At 43.8% G+C, this 14,088-nt stretch overlaps 1 non-coding gene across 1 annotated transcript; it reads right to left on the reverse strand.

Annotated features, from left to right (window-relative positions):
* Positions 1-856: 856 nt before the first annotated feature.
* Positions 857-963, reverse strand: LOC120869624. Its single transcript, XR_005722592.1, has one exon. It is a non-coding gene; the product is annotated as a U6 spliceosomal RNA (small nuclear RNA).
* Between the last annotated feature and the right edge of the window lie 13,125 nt (positions 964-14,088).

A 14,088-nucleotide genomic window follows, 5' to 3' on the forward strand; every position in this document is an offset into this window, starting at 1 on the left:
CATTCTCCCAAATCATCCCACCCTCTCCCTCTCCCACAGAGTCCAAAATTCTGTTCTTTAAGTTTGTGTCCCTTTTGCTGTCTTGCATACAGGGTTATCATTACCATCTTTCTAAATTCCATTTATATGTGTTAGTATACTGTATTGGTGTTTTTCTTTCTGGCTTACTTCACTCTGTATAATCGGCTCCAGTTTCATCCACCTCATTAGAACTGATTCAAATGTATTCTTTTTAATGGCTGAGTAATACTCCATTGTGTATATGTACCACAGCTTTCTTATCCATTCATCTACTGATGGACATCTAGGTTGTTTCCAAGTCCTGGCTATTATAAACAGTGCTGCCATGAACATTGGGGTACACGTGTCTCTTTCAATTCTGGTTTCCTCTGTGTGTACGCCCAGAGGTGGGATTGCTGGGTCATAAGGCAGTTCTATTTGCAATTTTTAAAGGAATCTCCACACTGTTCTCCATCGTGGCTGTACTAGTTTGCATTCCCACCAACAGTGTAAGAGGGTTCCCTTTTCTCCACACCCTCTCCAGCATATATTGCTTGTAGACTTTTGGATCGCAGCCATTCTGACTGGTGTGAAATGGTACCTCATTGTGGTTTTGATTTGCATTTCTCTGATAATGAGTGATGTTGAGCATCTTTTCATGTGTTTGTTAGCCATCCGTATGTCTTCTTTGGAGAAATGTCTATTTAGTTCTTTGGCCCATTTTTCGATTGGGTCATATATTTTTCTGGAATTGAGCTGCGTAAGTTGCTTGTATATTTTTGAGATTAGTTGTTTGTCAGTTGCTTCATTTGCTATTATTTTCTCCCATTCCGAAGGCTGTCTTTTCATCTTGCTTAAAAATATGGAAAGCTTCACGAATTTGCGTGTCATCCTTGCGCAGGGGCCATGCTAATCTTCTCTGTATTGTTCCAATTTTAGTATATGTGCTGCCGAAGCAAGCACTGGGTTGGTGTTTTTAGAGGAAGGCGTCCTGTAACATACATGCTTACTGGTTTGTATCCTCTATGGAGTTCTGTCTTTTCTGCAATTTTTTTTTTCCTCCGCCACTTTTATTTAAATTGGACTATGACTCACAGAACAAGTCAAGCATGTTGAAAGCCAGACTAAGACATTCAGGGATAGTCCCCAGAACCCCCAGGGCTGGCAAACACCTTGGCTGCAGGGGAAGCCATCCGTTTCCTCAACTGGTCCAACAGGCAAAATGTATTAATAATTATAGTTTGCAGTGCTTGTTAAAGCAGCTGGTGGAGGGAGAGCAGGTTGAGCTGCCTTTTCCTTGGCTCCAAACAAATGAAACACCTCTTGTTCACTGCCACATCCTAGGCGCTGGTGCAAAGGCCTTCTCTGGATCTTTAGAAGTCGACCTTGAACATGGGTCCCTGCTGCCTCTGAATGCTCATAGGTGAGTCCCGCCAGGAGGTAGGGGCTCACAAAGCCCGGCCTTCTCCAGACCTGATACCAGGCTTCCCCTGCTTCCCTGCCCCGAACCAGACTCCCAGAGTCCTGGTAATTGGTCAGGCTAGTTGTGGTTTGAAGGTGTGGGGAGCCAGCTCCTGGGCTCCCATAAATGAAATGCAGCCTTCTCTTCTTCCTTCCAAGAGGGAGCAGCCAGAGCCCTGGTTCAACACGGGTTAGACAGGTACCAGAAAGAACAAAAAACCCTGTGCCTGCTGATCTGGTTTGAAAGCTGCTTGTGCAAGTGGCCAGGGCAGGGCCACCTCTTTATTTCTCTGCCCAGCCCTCCTGCAGTTCAGCTGTCCTGAGGTGGCTGTGTGTGCTGGGATGAGGCCATTGGCCAATGAGGTGCACTTATCTCAAGGATCAAGAGCAGGCCTGGAATCTAAAGGGCAGAATCTTTTCCTTCTTGTTCCAAACGTGTGTGTGTGTGTGTGTAAAAGGCATTGAGAGTGGGGGTGGGGGTGGGACGTGATGAGGGAAGTCCTGCAAGGGAAAGAACAGCATCTCCCACCTGCAATGGGAATGTTTCTGTCCTGTCTGTTTCACTCGCATTGGAGCTGGGCCGTGCACGAGTTTGAAGTCAATGCTACTCCACTAACAGAGAAAGAAGCTTTTGAAACAAATTGGCTCAGGCCTCGGTGATGGGAGGCAGAGGTGTTGTTAATAAAAGGAGTGAGGTAGTAAAGTTGCCCTGTTTCACGTGGCCCAGGGACCTGGGAAGATGAACACTCGGGAGCTGGCTCTGGAGAGTACAGACAGGACGACGGCAGGTGGGGCTTTGCAGCTTTGTGCCTTTTTAGGAAGTCAAGCTCTATCTGCTCAGCGCCTTCTCCAAGAAGCAGTCTGGGGAGAGCAGCTCAAATGGCTGGATTGAGCACGGGATGGGGCGCCTTTTGGAGAAAGTCAGAACAAAAGCCAAGGCCAGGCCAGTCAAATAACAAGGGTTGTTTCAGCTTGTTAAATCAACTCTGACCCCAGGACGCTGTGTTGAAAAGGATTCTGAGTCTCTATTGTAGCAGTCTTTCCTGTTCCACCAAGGCTGTCTGGGGCCCAGGAGGTCCTCAAGAGGCAGACCACCCAGCTCATGGAGCTGTGCGTCTTTCCTCATCTCTGACATGCATGTGACCCTGGTCACACAGAACTCTGATTCCTGGGATGGGGGACCCCTTTTGCTATAGGGCAGCCATACTTGGGCTGGGAAACAGAGGCAAGCCAGGGCCTGGAAGATTGAATCCAGGTCTCTTCCTCATCAATGGACAAAGAGCTGGTAGCTAAAAGTGGGGCCCCATCTCTGGAAACGCTGGCAGGTTGGGGCAGTTTTTTGACCATTGCCCTGGGGGCAGGGGCTTATACCATGGCGTGTGCACTCCTCCCAGAAAGGCCAGAAGTCTAGAATGGAGGGTGGTCTCTGGACACCTGACCAGATGCGGTTGCTGACTGCCTTGCACAGAACCCCGGGGGATTTGTTTGGGATTAAATGAACATCAGTTATGGTGGTACTGATATATGCTAGGTGTTCCATGAATATTAATTCACTTTACCTTTCTTTAAAAAAAAAATCCAGCAAAAATATACACAATGAGAAATTTACCATTTTAAACATTTTAAGTCTACAGTCAAGTGGCCTTAAGAACATTCACATTGTTGTACAACCATGACCACTGTCTGTCTCCAGAACTTTTTGATCTTCCCCAATAAAAATTCTGTCCGCATTAAACACTGCCTCCCCAGCCCCTGGCAACCTCCATTCTACTTTCTGTCCCTATGATTCTGATTCTTCCAGGAACTTCATATAAGTAGAATCACACAATATGTCCTTTTATGACTGGTTTATTTCACTTAGCATAGCGTGTGGGCTCAGGTGAGTCCCACTAAGCATCTACACCCTCCCTAGTTGGACAGTTCAGTAAAGCTGAAGGTTAACAGAAACACCAAGGGCTCTTTGAAAGGAAGAAGCCACTGAAGGACGTGGTATAATTGGAAGTTGGAGCATAGCGGGGTGATGTGGCTCTCTAAGGGTTGTTTATACAAATTTACATGCACGGATCTATGTGTGAGTCTGTATGTGCAGACTAGGCTCTGCAGGTGTCTTGGTGTTTTCTCAGTAGCCGTGAACAGCGCTGCCTTTCTGACTTGTCCCCTGGTCCCCATGGTCCCATGGTGGGGAATGGGGGAGGGGGCGGAGGGCAAGGTTAAGCTTTACTCTGTCCTGGGAATATTGCTTGTTCCATCTAGGTTGTGACTTACATACTAATAACTCTGTTTCTTGCTGTCCTCAATCTGGTAGGTTGGTCCTCCCCATGGGCTGCTTGCCCTACATGTAAGCACATTCTTCCTCGCTCTCTGCAATAGTTCAGACTTAAATACCACCCTTTGCAGAAAATGTGAATGCTAGGATGAGAAAGCACAGAGTTGTTGGTTATAACTAACTAGTGATTAGACCACTTTCTCAGTCATACCTGCCAACAGTTAGCCCTGTGTATGTGTAATACTCCACATATGGGGGCTGCTTAAATCTCCTCGGTAGAGACAGACTTCAACTGCAGCTGCACTGGTTTTAAAATCAGATCAGTTTAGTGTGTGAGAGCGCATTGTGTCACCGGGAAGCCAAAGTCATTGTGACACAGCTTGAACCACTTAACCTTTGAGTCATTGCAACAGGGATTGAACCATTGAAACTTGAGGTCACGGCAGTCTTTGTCCGATGGGTATTTTTCTGTTTTCAGTATATTAAAAAAAAAAAAAAGAAAGAAAGGAAAAAAAAGTCACACAAAGCCCTGTGTGAGGAGGACAAACGTTCCTTTCGGTTTATCCGTCTCTCTGAGGCTGGGAAGAGATAAGGTGGAGCTCTCCAGAAGAGGCTTCTATGCACAGGCCAGCTCTGCTGTGGTCCTTGGGCTGCTCTCATTTTGTTGATAGTCCCATCCTAGTTGACATTCCATTCCCAAGTTAGGGTCGTTCCTCAACCTGTGCGATATTGCAAGAGAATTCCCCACCAGCCCACATTATATCTTCCCTCCTTTCTTTATTCTCCCTGGTCTCTGCCCTTAGGAAGTTTGCAGACACACAGGAGATCATTATGGTAATGGTGGAGATGAATGCAGAAATGCAAGAGAGCCCAGCCCAGGGGAGGGGAGCAAGGCAGGCATTTAAAGGAGGTGACAGGGCGGAGAGGCACAATAGAGAGCACTTCTCAACTCCTGATGCTTCCTACCATGTAGAGGAAGCTTTGGTAGTGTAACACTCCTAGTCTACTTCTGCCATGTAGCTTAGAGGAAGAGGAATTCCTTACGTTTGGAAAGAGATACTGGGTTTGCAGGGTTCAGATATGTCCTCTCCTTTTTTTAGAGAATCAGACTGCAGAGAATGAAGGTCTTCTCTGCCCTTCCCTGATGTCAATATTCCAGGGGCAAGACCCCCACATGGGGAGGTGTGCTCTGACATAGCAAAGCCTGTTACTGGTGGGGGCAGGTCTATTTGAACCTGGTGATAGTGTCCAGAAGCCACTTGTTTGCAGATAACATAAGCCACATTCTGTGAGATCTATTTTATCTGTTGTAAAGGCAATATTTCGGTTTCCATCTGCTTGGCTCGTTTGACTTATTTCTTAATGACTCAGAGCTTAGATAGAGAAGAAGGGTGCCATTTGGGGGGCCATGTTGAATTCTAGTAGTGACAGTTCAGCCCCAAACCCTGATCATTTAAAGAAAAAGGAAGTTGAGAGCATGTTCTATTGTCAAAGTGGCTATCTGTGAAGTATGTGGGGGTGTGCTGTGCAGACACAGGGAACCCAGAGCTCAGAGTGGAGAAGGATTGGCATGCAAAGACTGGAGCACCAGTGTGACTGGAACATTGTGACCGAGGAAGGAATAATTGAGCAAATGCTCGAAAAATTACCCGACCAGACCACACAGGCTTTGCAGGCTAAGGAAGAAGAGTTTGAATTTTATTCTAAAAGTGATGGTAAGTCAGTGAAGGTCTTGAAAGAGCAATGATACAGTCTTATTTACACTTCAAGTCATTCTTTGGAATGGTCTGTGGGCTGGGTAATGACAATAGGAGAATTGAGATGAATCCTAAATCTGGCTTGATGCGTGGATGGATGTGCCATTTACAGAGCTGGTGAAGACCAGGAGAAAATTATCCAGAAGGAGTACGGGGAAGGTAATTAAATTTCAGTTGTTCTGAGACTTCTCAGGGGCAATGTCAGATCAGCAGTTGGATATGCGCTCTGTAACTCAGAGGATCTGGAGGAACCCAATATTTAGAGGGGGGTGTGTGTGCGTGTGCGCGTGCGCATGTGTGTATACAACACACTGGAGACAAATGAAAACATCCCTAGCCAAGCCATGTCGCCCTGCCTGGACATTCACTGACAAGGAACACTAGCGAAACACCATTTTTTTTTTAATTTAAGTTTTTATTTTTATTTAACAAGGTTTGGGGCTGGATAATACAGACACCATCCCTTGGAAAATTCTGTGTAGAAAACCTAGCATTATAAAGAACTATCACATGATTTTATTTGGGGGAAATTTTCATAACTTCCAGTGTATTTTTTCTTCTCCACACAATAACTAGTTGTCAATTATTTTCCTGTTGAGGGCAAAGAATTCAGAAGAATTTTTATTCATTACAATTGATGTCTTTTGCAAAAGGACCCCTTAATTAATGTTTATATGTGGCACATAGATTTTTCAAAGACATCTGGCCCTTCCTAACACACACAGCTTTGAGAGCTGTGTTTGAGAGCCTGATTTTTCACCCAGCCAAAGGACCCCACAGGGATCCACTATTCGGCTCAACCTCTGCCTCTCCACATTTTTCATAATGGAGCCACTTTCCCGCAATGCTCCTGCTGGCTGAAACCCATTCATCTCCATGAAAGGGGCTGCAGATATTTAAAGTTCATTTCAGGAAGGTTTCATAATAAGAACTGGGGAAAATAACATAATCTCATTTTAAAACATTTCCTTCCTCTGTTCTGCTGATGGAATCAAACAATTCAGAGTTCCATCTGTCCTGTAACAGGTCCAGATTGCCTGATGTGGTTTTGAAGTTGTTTGTTTGCTTTGTTTCAGGGCACCTCTGGTGGGATTCCCTCCCCTCTGTGCTGTATTCAGACTGTGCCATTTGATCCTTGGATTTGCAATTCCAGGAGCAAAAATAATGAGCCAGCATTGTAGGAAAATGTCACTCACCCCCAACATGGTCAGAATGCAGGGCTGGTGAGGGATGTCAGACTCTAAAAGGCAGGGTGGATTTTTGCTTAAATGAACATTTTTTTTCTCTCAAATTTTATTTATTTTTGTCTGTGTTGGGTCTTTATTGCTGCGAGGGCTTTTCTCTAGTTGGGACGAGTGGGGGCTCATCTTTAGCTGTGCAGGAGCTTCTCACTGCAATGGCTTCTCTTGTGGAGCACAGGCTCTTGGCATTCAGGCTTCAGTAGATGCAGCTCCCGGGCTCTAGAGTGCATGCTCAGAAGTGGTGGTGCAGGGGCTTAGTTGCTCTGTGGCATGTGGGATCGTCCCGGATCAGGGCTCGAACCTGCATCTCCTGCATTAGCAGGCAGATTTTTTACCATTGAGCCACCAGGAAAGCCCAAGGAACATTTTTTAAATTAGCATAAAAACACACAATCATCAAACAACAGCAATAATAATCCAAATGTGAGTCTTTATGAAATGTGCTGACAGGCTGCATGGTATGTTCATCGTTTTCCCTTCCCTAGGCCTCTGAACAACCAAGGCATTGTAAGGTACTACAAGCCTCACAGAGAGACCCTTTTCTGATGTAAGCTCAGTCCTGGATGAAGGTGGGATGGGACTACCTTCTACAGTTTTGCCTGACTCTTCCTTTCTTGAGTTTCTGACCAGTCTATTCCCGTTAACCTTGAGGGCTAGCAAACCTCCTCTGTAAAGGGCCATGTCTTATTTGGTTTAGGGAACTATAACAAAAATGCCACAGACTGGTGACTTGTAAAGAGAAATTTACTTCTTACAATTCTGGTTACCAGGACATTCAAGATCAGGGCATCAGCAGATTCAATGTCTGGTGAAGGCCCACTTCCTAGTCTGTGCCTTCTATTGTAACTTCACCTAGTGTAACAGAGGGGCAGAGGGGTGAGGGAGCTCTCTGGGGTCTCTTTCATAAGGGCACTAATCCCCTTCATGAGAGCTCCACCCTCATGACCTATTCACCCCCAAAGGCTTTACATCCTAATATGATCACATTGGGTGTCAGGTTTCAACATAAGAATTTTGGAGAGATACAAGTATTCAGACGAATACAGGCCAGATGGTAAATATTTTAGGCCTTGCAGATCACGTATCTCTTTCACAATGACCCAGTTCTGTCTCATAGCATGACAGCACCCCCAATGAAGGGTGACCCAACAAGATTATTTATGGACATTGAAATTCGAATTTCAGATATATTTCATATGTCATGAAATAGTATTCTTTTGATTTTTAGAAAACCATTTAAAAATGTAAAAGGCATTTTTGGCCCACGGGTTGTACAAAAACACATACAGGCTGTGGGCAGGACATATTTGACCTGTGGGCTGTGGTTTGCCAACTCCTATTCAAGTTTGTTGCTTTTGTGCTAATATTCCTCCTGGCCACTAGGGGCACATGACTTTCTCTTCACACTGATCAAGATTCCTTCTCTACAAAAGCAAGAATGAGACAGTTTCTATCAGACTGGAGTTGAAAGGTGGAAGGATCCTTCTTATTTTAATTTTTAACTCTCCTTTTTTACTCATTATCCTCGGTAATGTGGTGAGCCTCACCCTATCAGTTCAAGGCCCAAATAGAACAAAAGGTTGATTTCCCCTGAGCATGGAGACTTCCTCCTGCCTAAAAGTCTTTGGACTAGGACATTTGCTTTTTTCCTCTCTTTAGACTCAACCTAAATCTTTGACTCTTCCTGGATCTTAAGTCTACTGGACTTGAGACCAGACTACATCATCAACTCCCCCTGGGATTGGAATTATACTCTCAGCTCTCCTGGGTTTCCAGCTTGCTGTGTCATCCTTCAGGTATTAGGACTTACATGCCCCCAGAAACTCATGAACCTCTTTCTTATAATAGGTCTCTCTATATATACACATCTTACTTGTTCTGTTTCTTTGGAGAACCATAACTAATACAATCCCTTCCCATTCTAATTATCTGTAGCAATCTGATCTTTCAGTTCCTTGAAAGCACTGGGTCCCTTCCCTCTGTGAGGGCCCTCCCTCCCTCCTTCATGTCCTGGCTAAGACCTAATCTACCTCAGGCCTCAGCTTAAGCAATATTTCCTTAAGAAAGCCTGACCCCTTGGCATCTTCACTCCCACTGCTAGACCAGCTCTCTCTAAACTTCTTTCCTGATACTTACCATAGTGTAAAGTGTTAGTTGCTAAGTTGTGTCCAACTCTTTGCAACCCTTTAAACTGTCCAGGTTTCTCTGTCCTTGAATTTTCAGCAAGAATACTGAAGTGGGTTGCCGTTTCCTTCTCCAGGAGAGCCTCCTGATGCAGGGATCGAACGCAAGTCTCCTGCATTGCAGGCATATTCCTTACCATCTGAACCACTAGGGAAGCCCAGTCCTTACCCTAACTGTAATGTAAATGTTTATATGTGAATTTTCTTGTTTAATGTCTTGTGCCTTCCAGGACAGGGCACTTCCTAAAGGCAGGGACCACACCTATTTTATTCTACACTGTGGTCCCAGCACATGGATGTGGCCATGCACGAATTGATTAAATGATTGCATGGATTCCTGTGCCCATGGCTGGTAGTGTTCCGGAACTGATTATGTTCTGCAGAAGACAACAAATGTGTCAGGGCAAGGTAAAGAAACAAACAACCTGCCTGCCTTCATCTGTATCAAGAAGTCTAGATCCTGAAGAGAGAGATGTTTTTTTCTTCTAGTTAGAAATATTGCTATTACTCAGTCATTGTTAAGATGAAAATCAATCTTATTAAGGCAACAAGGTATTTTCCGGTTGGATAATTTTATTTGTTGTGGTTTTTAAAGTGTGTGTGTATAGCTAGGTGATAATACATGACTAAGAGTCAGGATAGATGAAATTTTAATGTTTGTTTCTTCAGTTTTATCCATCTTCCACTTTCTATAATGACTTCCATGTGGGGATAAACATGATTCATAACTCATGTTTTTAAGTTAAAAATGTATAAATTGTAGCTCCTCAGTCTGCCTCATTTGTTTCAGTTTACAGAGACTTCCTCTGAAACCAGGTTGTCCTTGATTACTGAGGCTTCCCTGGACAGAGGGCAAAATGGAACTGAATTCCCAGAGGCTGGGTTTCCCCCAGAAAGACTTTGCAATTCCCTCCTTCCATCTTTTCTGTCTTTTTCCTCCCACACACCAACTTGACTGGTTTCCATCAGAGATTTGGAGTGGGGTATTTCTTTTATTCCCTTACTGTGTGCTAAGTTCTATTTACAGTTTTCCAAAGGACATAACATGAAATCAAAAGAAGAAAAAGTTTTTATAATATTAGAAGTATGAACATGTTAGTCACTCAGTCATGTCCAGCTCTTTGCAGACTCCGTAGACTGTAGCCTTCCAGGCTCCTCTGTCCATGGAATTTTCCAGACAATAATAATGGAGTGGGTTGCCATTCCCTTTTCCAGGGGATCTTCCCAACCCAGGGATTAAATCTGGGTCCGCTGCATTGAAGGCAGATTCTTTACCATCTGAGCCATCAGACATATGTTGATAATATGCAAAGCCATTAAATAATAAATCAGTTAACAGACTTGATTTTGAAAAAATTTTTATTGAAGTAAGGTTGATTTACAATGTCGTGTTAATTTCTGCGGTACAGCAAAGTGATTCAGTTATATATATCCTTTTTCATATCCATTTTCATTATGGTTTATCTCAGAATATTGAATATATTTCCCTGTGTTATACAGTAGGACCTTGTTGTTTATCCATCCTATATATTAATATGATAAGTTGTATCTGCTCATCCCAAACTCCCAATCTTTCCCCCCACCCCCTTGGCAACCACAAGCCTGTTCTCTATGGACAGACGTGTTTTTGAGTGTCTTCTTTGAGATCTGTGCTGTAGCAGACAGTCGAAAGATATAGAAGTACACAGTTATCTATTTGCTCCCCTACCTAATATAGTATGCATTGGACATTTGCCTTAAGCAATGTGGAAGATTGTGTTAGAGCTGGAAAGCCCCATGTGCTGAAGTAGGGTGTGTCTGGAGGAAAGGAAAGGAGAAAGCCAGTTAGGAATCATGTCCTCTGGTGTGAGTTGCTGTGTGCCTGAGTGCCCACACTTGAGAGGTGATACAGCCTCGCTAAGCTCACCCCCTGCTGGGTTCCTTCTGCACGGCTACCCTGAATGCTGTTTCTCTAAGTATTTCATGGCCGACTCCCTCATCTTCTTCAAGTCCTTATGCAAATATCACTGTCTCAATGAAACCGCATTATTTGCTATATTCTGAATTTTGTATTTGGTGTCTCCCCCAAAATTATATGGTGAAACCCTAATCTACAATTGTGATAGTTTTAGGAGATGGGGGCCTTGGGAAGTGATGAGGTCAGGAGGGTGGGGCCCTCATAAGTGGGATTGTCGTTTAGTTGCTCAGTCAAGTCTGACTCTTTTGCAACCCCAGGGACTATAGCCCACCCAGCTCCTCTGTCCATGGGATTTCCCAGGCAAGAACACTGGAGTGGGTTGCCATTCCCTCCTCCAGGGGATCTTCCCAACCCAGAGATTGAACCTGAGTCTCCTGCGTTGCAGGTGGATTCTTTACCACTGAGCCACTGGGGAAACCCCTATGAGTGGGATTATCACTCTTATAAAAGAGATATATATTAGTTATGTTTGCACCCCTGCTCCCCACAGAATATCTGCTCTTTGAGGGCTTGTCTGTATTATTCATCGTTGTATCTTAAGTGCCCAGAAAAAGCACCTGCATAGGTACTCCATCGGTTTGTGTTGAACAAACACACGGCAGGGTCACGTACTCTTAGCTAATTTGCTTTTGTGTTCCTCTAGAACATCACTGCTTTGAAAGTGGTAAATAATTTACCTTCCAACACCTCTTTAGTTGATGCTTGTTCTTTTCATCTCCTAGTTTTTAAGTAGCTGAGAGGGAATCACCGAGGTGGTAACTTCATTGAGAATGGAAATGCTCCATTTGCATGCTAGGAGCAAGTGGGTACTCTTTCTGGATATATGTGGTTTGGACTCCAGGTGCTAAAGACAAGGGATGAGCGGGGGCAGCAAGACGTAGGCTGGACTGGAATAGCTGGACCTTAGATCAGTCATAGGAAGCACCTTCCTGGCACGATGCCCCAGGGGCAGAGATGCATGATAAGACAGAACATTGGTGAGCAGACCAGCTCCTGGATGATGGGGACCAAGGAGAAGCAGGAGGGAGGGCTGGATGCTGAGAAGCAGGAGGGAAAGCTGGATGCTGAGAAACAGGAGGGAAAGCTGGGCAAAGAGCTTTGACATTTTGTGATGAGCCACAATGAGACAGGGAGTGGTCCAAAGACAGCTTATTTTAGAAGAGACATGCAGTTACAGAAGCCAGCCTGCAAAGTGGAGTCAGAGAAGGTCAGAGCCATCTGCCTCTAAGTTATTACACATGAGAAAGCCAGAAAAAGGTATAGTAGTACTGGGGTCACCTCAAAGAGATTTTGAAAGAAGCAACAGAAGTTCTTCCAATTTTTATTATGAAAAATTTCAAATGTACAGAGGCATTTGAAATATAGTGTATTACTATACATATATGTATATACACACATTGCCTGGACTCAGCAACTGAAACAACATAATTTAAAATTTTTTTTGTTTTATTTTTAATTGAAGGATAATTACTTTACAATATTGTGATGATTTCTGCCATACATCAACATGAATCATCCACAGGTATACACATGTCCCCTCCCTCATAGACCTCCCTCCTACCTCCCTCCCCATCCCACCCCTCTAGGAAACAACAGAATTTTCAGTGGGTTTTATCTCATTTACCAAGAGCCAACAAATGGGTTACAGTAGGGACACAATATACACAGAAGAATATTTTTCCAGTTGTTGCAATAAGACCTTCGATTCAATATATGATCACATTGCCTCATTATAATTTCAATGAGTTAAGACTATAATATTACTTTTAGGAAACTTAGTTTTTGAATATGAACCTCTATGTGAAGTCACAGTTCATTAAATTAATGAGGAAGGCAATGTGATGCTGTTTGGTTCAGTGCATCTGTGATTGTAATTTCTGCCAGCAAAATACTTTTTAAATGTTCCTGTTAGCTGGGTTGAGATGGAAAATATTGTTTTGTTCCCCTCTAAAGAAAATAAAAGCTTGTGCAGTTATTTTTTATGCCAAACACTCTGAGGATAAAAGGCTCATTCATGCTTCAGTATTTTCACCTCTCATATAGGAAAATGAAAAAGTAAAAGAGTGAAGTATGAAGGTGAAAATACTGAGGAAAATGAGACTTAGCAACTTAACATGGAGGGTTTTTTTTGTGTATGTGTTTTTTAAAAATCAGGTTTCTTCCTTTCCCCAGTCTTCTGAATTAGGTTGTTTTTGTTGCTGTTTATCTCTGTGTGTTTTTTTCCAGTCTTTTCATCTGAAAAGGGTTACTTTCTGTGCCCATCAATTCATAGGTCACCTTTGCCACCAGTTCTCTTGTGGGTGACTTGTTAAAGAGCCAGTTCAGTACATTCAAACTAGTCTGGTGTATCTGTTCTAAAACTGTCGATACTGCAGACTCACTGAGACTGAGGGCTTTTGAATTCTCTGTGTAATATATCAAACTCCCTTGGAGGTGAGTCAAGGAAAACGGTGAGTTCTGAAACTATAGGCTATCGAGTTACAGTGAGGACCTAGCGGGGAAGTTCCCACGGTGACCGTTCTTAGTCCAGCGTCCTCCTCATTCTACGGAGGGTGGGTCAGTGGTTTGGGGTACCACTGCTTCAGAATAGATTGCTGGGGCCACCCGGCCAATAGAGATGGACGGGTCCATGTGTTAAACATCCAGTCAGCGCTGAGGAGAGGGCGTGAGGGCGAGGAGGAAGTGGGTAATTTTGCTTTGTTCCCTGGGAAGAAGCTCCATCCTTCTCAGCAGTCAGCTCTATTTATTTGTCTGGCTCATGAAGACAGATGCTCTGTTCATCCCCCTCATTCTTTTTCTGCTTTTATTTTTTAAAAAATTTTATTGAAATGTAGTTTACTTACAATGTTGTGTTAGTTTTAGGGCACAGTGAAGTGATTCAGATAAATACATATGCATATATATGCTTTTTAAGATCCTTTTCCAGTATAGGATATTACAAGATACTGACCATAGTTCCCTGTGCTACCAGCGGGTCCTTGCTGGTTATTTATTTTATATGGAGCCGCGTGAAGATTTTAATAAAAACTCCTGATTTATCCCTCCCCACCCTCTTTCCCCTTTGGTAATAAGTTTCTTTTTTGTTCTTTTTCAAAAAGTTAATTAATTTTTGGCTGCCCTGGATCTTCACTGCTGCACAGGGGCTTCTCTCCAGTCGTGGGGAGCAGAGGCTTCTGTCCAGTCGTGGGGAGCAGAGGCTTCTCTCCAGTCGTGGGGAGCAGAG

The sequence above is a fragment of the Oryx dammah genome, unplaced genomic scaffold, assembly GCF_014754425.2.
Source record: "Oryx dammah isolate SB20612 unplaced genomic scaffold, SCBI_Odam_1.1 HiC_scaffold_10, whole genome shotgun sequence".
NCBI classification, from domain to species: Eukaryota; Metazoa; Chordata; class Mammalia; order Artiodactyla; family Bovidae; genus Oryx; species Oryx dammah.